This window comes from Chrysochloris asiatica, unplaced genomic scaffold (genome assembly GCF_000296735.1).
Source record: "Chrysochloris asiatica unplaced genomic scaffold, ChrAsi1.0 scaffold00328, whole genome shotgun sequence".
Classification (NCBI taxonomy): Eukaryota; Metazoa; Chordata; class Mammalia; order Afrosoricida; family Chrysochloridae; genus Chrysochloris; species Chrysochloris asiatica.
In genome coordinates, this window is record NW_006408846.1 from 2,543,503 (window position 1) to 2,550,386 (window position 6,884).

A 6,884-nucleotide genomic window follows, 5' to 3' on the forward strand; every position below is an offset into this window, starting at 1 on the left:
GTGAAGATAGTATTAACCACACCAGCACCAATGGTGGCATAGATTGGCTCTCCAACACCTGCATCTTTGAAGATTCCTGTAGAGTAATAGAATACCTAAAAGAAAGCAAAAAGGAAATGCAACTGTGAATTAGCAATGCTTAGCCTGTATCAACAGCACTGAAACAACAAAAGCAACCAGTTCAAAAGGAGTCCTGGTGTGGCACTGTAGGATAAGCGCTGGACTGTAAGGTTGATTTGAACCACAGGGTCAGCAGTTCAAAGGCACCCACTCTTCAGAGACTCTACACAGGGTAGCTTTGAGTCAGAACTGACTCAACAGCTCTTAAGCACAATAACTAGTTAAAAAGAACCCTGGTAGTGTTGTGGATTACAGGCTGGGCTGGTAACTGCAAAGTCAGCAGATTGAATCTACCAGTAGCTCCATAGGAGAAAGATGAGGCTTTCTGCTCCTCTAAAGATTTACAGCCTCAGAAACCCTATACAGGTGCCAACTTAATTGCAAACAACCACAGCCACCATCACCACCAGTTAAAGATACATTTTTAGCAAATATTCGGTATCTTATCTCCATTCTCATCTTAATTCACCCAAATTCTAGTATTGGTTTCCATTTTTTTTACTTTCTACTCTGTTTATTCCCATTATTCCAAATAGATTAGACTCATAGTGACCCTGTGTAGGGTTTCCAAGGAGGGTCTAATGGGTGTGATTACCATCAGTTGGTCCAGTGATTATCCTACAGTCATCCCATATCAGGACACTTTCATACACCCACTGGATTTCCTATCCCTAAGCCCATTCCATCAGTTTTAAGAAATAACAACTATCAGCTATTATTTTTGAACGTTTACTACTTGTTAGACACCATACCAAAATAAAACACAAGGCTACTACAATCACTATAGTTTAAAATGTTAAATATTGGCCTCAGACCTCAGTCTGAACCTCAGATTTGCTTTAGCAATTTTACCCAGAGTATTTGCCTCTGTAGCAATATTCCCTCTATATTTCATGAATATATGCCTCTACATTAGGATTCTACAAGAAACAACTCTACAAATCTCCACTAGCTGGGACAGAAACTACGTATACCTGGATATTCTAAAATAGGTTAAGATCATGCTTTTTTGAAACAGATTTGTAGTGACATCCTTATTGAAAACTACTGCTCTGGGAGAGAAGCAAGGGTAAACTAATTATCCCTGTTAACAAAAAAAATCCAATATAATATTTTATGACAATATAGACATCCGGGGAAAGGACAGCTGAACAATTATAATTAGCAATGACTATGCCCATTCTCTTCCTGATATACAAATCCACACAAATGATGTGTGGACTTGCTTATCAGGAAGAGAATACAGGTACACACCCTTTAATGTCCATGATTGTTGTTGTTAGGTGCCATAGAGTCAGTTCCAACTCATAGCAACCCTACGCACAACAGAATGAACCATTGCCCAGTACTGCACTAGCTTCAATTATCCTCACAATCAGTGCTATGCTTGAGTTCACTGCTGCTGCCACCGTTAGTTCGGTGACATAGGATGTTATTGATTTGGATGTTGTGCAAATACCACATGATGGAAAGTGGGCAGGCTGAGACCTGTGCCACGTCTAAGGACTGTGTGACTACTCTGGCTCTGCTTCTGGTCGCTGTCCAGGGTGGTTGCTGTCCAGCTTCCAAGAGTCAGGCCTGTCCTCCACCCAGGTGTCCTGTGGTATGTGAACGCTTTGCTTTCCAGTTAGCCAGAGTGGCCAAGCCTTTCCTTCCTTCCTCCCTGCTCTGTATCCTTAATGAGCTTTAAAAGGGAAAGGGCAGCCCACGGACTCCTTTGTTTTCTCTCTTGTCATTGCTGCTGCAGCAACCTGGCAACTGCCACTGTCTTAGGTACATAACAAGGCAAACATGCCTTGGCAGGGAGTCCCCCTCACAGCAACATCTATGCAATTTCCACTTGAAGATAGCATGGTGGGATAGGCAGCCATGAATAGGCATGGGATCATCTCCATTCCCTGACTCTCTAGGACCAGGGGATAAGGAACTGGAGAGTTAATGGGAGACAGATAGGATCTTACACTTAGCAAAACACTTCTGCTACACCTATTCTTTCATCAGGATTTACCAAGATTATAGGACCATGGGCATATATGTGGTGGGACATTGAATGAATACCTGTATACACATATACATCTCAAGCAAACTTCTTACAGGAATGGTATCTTGCTATCTAGTGCCATCAAGCTAAATTAAGCTAACCTCCATGTCATCTTGTCTAGAAAGACTATCTATCCAACTTCCCACCTAGTCTACCCTTTAAAGGAAAATTAGAAAACATTGCTTCCTCAAAGGTAGATCAGAAAAGTGACTTCAAAACCACTATGCATCAGATTTAACTCTTCACAAAGAAGCAATTCAAGGTCTTATGTAGAGATTGAGTCAGTAGAATCAACACTTCGGCTCAGCCATGCCCCAGGTAATACTGGATTAGGCAGTGTGCCTATAGCAGAATCTGCTCACTGACTAAACTGGAAGACATCTTGGTCCAAAAGCAATGAATTTACATATCATTTCGTGAGGTGGGAGGAGTCTGTCCTGCAGAGTGAGATCACTTTCTGATCCTATTCTGCAGGGCCAAGAATATGGTGACACAAGAAAGGCACCTAGGGCACGTAATTGGAGGCACTCACTCATGGGAACATGCACTCACACCAAAGGGCTTTATGTGCCTCACCCTAATCCCAGCTCTATTGCTCTGCAAGTCTTAAATCCAGTGATTCATCAAATGAGGACATTTGAGACTGGGATCCATCAAAATCACCTGGGAAGCTTTTTCAAACTCTCTCCTCTCGGGTACTAATAATGTATGAACCTCCAACCCCTTATGGAAATCATTGTTACTTCAAATGCCAACTGTATCCTTCTAATGTGTTGGGCGGGAGAAAAGGCCAAGGACTAAATTATTATTTTATGCACCAATTATCTTAGCAGAAAATGCTTCCTTACTAAATGATTTAATCATGTTGATCAAAAACGGACAGAAGCCCGCAGGGCATCAATCAGTATTTAAAGAGGTGGGATAGGGCATTCTTCATATCAAAATATTTTATCTACAAGTCAATAGAAGATATGGGGATAAATTTTTAGGAAGCTGATGTTTGCATAGCCTGTAAGGGCTACCTGCCAAATGCCAGCTTCCATTTTTTGTCACCCAATTTCAATGATCACAGGCACTATTTTAGTTGTTAAAACAAATAAATGAATAAATATTATACATCTAATGGTAAGGCCAGCTCTAAGTGGTGTTGCCTATGCCCCCCAGACAGCTTGAATTGATTTCTTATCAGTTCTCCAGAAACTTACATTGATTTTACACCACAAAGTCCTGGAAAAACAAAAACAGTAAGATGAAAAAAATGTAGAATATACTTTAGGTGAATGGTTTACATGGTCACTGATGGTATCATATTAGATGCATCAGAGTTTAAAAAGAACTAAAAGCAAAAAATTTGGTCATAAACATTAAAGAAAGTTAGATAAATCTGTGACACATATACATTGGAAAAAGTCTAGAAGAGGATGAACATGAACCTTAAGTTTCAAAAACTATGGGTGATTTGCAATGTTAATTTCATCTAGTTTCTCTTTTTTCTATATGTAAAATAATCCACCTAGATAACTTTCTGACTTGTGGTGACATGGCAAACATTGTGAGGGTCCTGAGACACTGTATATGTGAGCAAGGGAGCAACAACTAAAATGTGATGCTACGCATGTCTGTGGTCAGCTGTTTTAAGAGAAATAACACAGGGTGCCTTTGACCCAAAAGTAGATACTCACAGCATTGATTCCAGAAAGCTGCTGAGAGAGCTGGAGCATGATGGAAATCATGATGGGCTGGCGGTAGTTCGGTGCTCTGAAGAGCTCCAGCACAGTGACTTGCTTTTCCTGGGCCATCCAAGCACTCTCATCTTTCATCTCCTGGATGTCTTGGCTCACATCCTGGGTACCCCACAACTGCTGGAGGACTAGTGAAAAGAGCAAACAGGAAAGGAGGAAGATAATGTGCTGCTCAAATTCGTATTTATTGTTAAGATAGCTGGGAAAACAATGCAAGGCTATGGCTGATCAATTAGATTCCATGCAGTAGAAGGAGGAGGTTTCTACCACAAGAGAACTCTTCACTTGAATTTTGAGGGGACAAGGAGGCAAGGAAAGAGGATGAAAAAAAAAAAAAAATGTACCCAACACCCTTAAACCACAACCCTAAAATTCCTATAGGAAAGATGTGAAAGTTACTCACTTTGCTTGGCATTTTCCTCTTCCTGTCTGTTAATGAGCAAGAATCTAGGGCTTTCAGGGCAAAATGGAAGGGCTGCACTTTGTAGGACAGCTGGAATGATGGTGAACCCCAATAGCACAGGCCACAGCTCTTCAGATCCCAAGATGACTTCCAGACCAAAGATCTATAGAAACCAAAGAGAATGCTATAAACCCCAAAACAACGATGCTAACTCACTTAATAAGCCATAAAAAGAACACTTATTAAATATGAGAAGTTCTAGAGTACCTGGGCCACCAGAATCCCGATGACGATGCCTAGCTGGTTTAGAGTGCCAAAGGCACCCCGTAGGGCAGTAGGAGATACCTCTCCAATGTACATGGGCACAAAACCTGTGCAGAGTCCGCAGAAGAGGCCAATAACCAAGCGGCCCAAGATCAGCATTTCAACTGACTGAGCTATTTTACAGAACCCCATAAGGCAGCCACCTGCGATAGCCAGTATGTTGACAATAAGCATTGAATTGCGCCTGTAAGGGTCAATCAAAGACAGGTGAGGTTAGTAAACTGGCCCAAAATCTTTCCCCTCCTTTTCTTATTCTTGTGTTCTCCAGGCTCATATACCTTTTCTTCCTTTCAATCTAACTCTTCTTTTCCACTGTCTAGTCTCAGAACATTTCTAGTTAGAATAATCAGGATCTATGGCTCTTACTCTGTATGCAAAAAAATTCACCTATTGAGTTTAGTTAAGACTATCTGCAAGTTCTACCTACAAATCTAGGATTTTAACAAGCATCTTAACCCAGTACTTCTTTAAAGTAGCCCACAAATTAGCAGCATTCATAAACTCTGCTACTTCATCCCAAAACCAAGTTAGTAGGTCTGACTCAGGGTGGGACCTAGCAATCTTCTAAAAAGCCCTCCAGGTGATTCTGATGCAAGTTAACATTTGAGAACCCTAATTCTCATGTATAGTTATTTTTGGATTTCAGTCTTTTAATACTTCTTACTACATATATTTCATATGATATAGTTGCTTTGATATCATTGACATACTGGTGGTGATATTATTTCAAGAAAAATTATCTCAAGCAAATTTTTGTGCTTGAATCCAAGAAAATAATATGCAAAAAGAGAGTCAACTTTAGTTGTTCTTCTCCAGGATACACTGGGTGATGCTATCAATGATTAGTACTGGTAACCATTATGAAATATTACATTAATGCAACTGACTCCATGGCACAAATAACAATAATGTGGTCAGTGTGAGAGGAAGTCACTGAAATCAACTGATAGAAGACTGAAGTCAAAGGTTAACACTGAACTATTATATATCAACCAGTTGCATCACCATGGTTGGTGTCACCCAGTGAGGGAACTCAGTGTCACTCCCCAACCTTGTGGACCTCTCTTCCTGTACCAGACAATACAGAATCCTTAGTAATGTTTAGTATTAGGTTTAATCGTAGGATAAGATGTAATAAATGTAGTACATTGCTTAAATGTAGCATTTCTTAGGTTATATGAATTCTAACAAAACTATTTTGTAAATCTTCCTACAAAATCAGTAATTTAAAAATGGCAGCAAAAAAATATCTATAGTGTGCTTTGTGTATATGAAACCACGTGATTTGAAACATCACTGTAATTGGGTAATGACAGGTCTGAGCAGGGCTCACTAAAAAGTTCAAAAAGAAAATCGACAAAAATTTTAGTACTGTAGGTATTGATACTTCAAGTTGGGTTTACAAAAGATACTTTTGTCGTTATAATTAATTGTAGGGAAACTTTTATAAAAATAAATTAATAAAATTTCTCCTGAAATATTTGTACACATATTTCATAGACTGTCACTTTGGTATTTACTCCCCCCTCCTCTAGTGATGTCAATGACTTCAACAATGATTTTGAGTTTGGTTAACGATTGGAATTACACAGGGAACTGACATATGGTTCTTATCTCGAGATGGTGATTTAGTTGGCTTCTAGTCTGGCCTGACATTGGAAACTTTAATGGTTCCTTCACTAGTCACTACTGAAAGTATTCTACCCTGTGACACATTTTATTAAAGCTAGCTAAAAGTGAGGAGATTCAATTTTCTTTCTTTGAAAAAAAGATTTACATCAGTTATTCGGCCATAATCCATAATTGCCACAGAACTGTTTAGAAAAGCACACAGCTTCTAGAAACCCCACAGCTGACTTTATTATATTCGAGAATAACTGAACTAGCCTCAACAGGATCAAAAAAACTCATTCATATACCCACCTCCTATAAGACTGGGTGAAAACTATGCAAGGTAGTGGAACTCCAAGAAAGAGCAATCATATTCTATGCCAGGTGGACCAATGGTCCCTTGATTAGAATTTAGGATTTCCTCTTCAAAAACATCATCACCTACTTGCCCTAATTCTGAATACCTGTTCTCAATGCAACTGTACAATCCCCTTCTTTTCCTAGCTTCTGGTCAATACCTGCCAAAGCGATTGACAAAGAGTCCAACGGAGAAGGAGCCAATCATACCACCAACAGAGAAGATAGCCACAGACAAGGACCAGAGGGAAGTGAGCAACAATTCTGTGGGAGGGTTTGTTAACTT

At 39.8% G+C, this 6,884-nt stretch overlaps 1 pseudogene; it reads right to left on the reverse strand.

The window, feature by feature from the left end:
* LOC102833110 overlaps window positions 1–6,884 on the reverse strand; it is a 37,406-nt pseudogene that overhangs the window by 25,713 nt on the left and 4,809 nt on the right.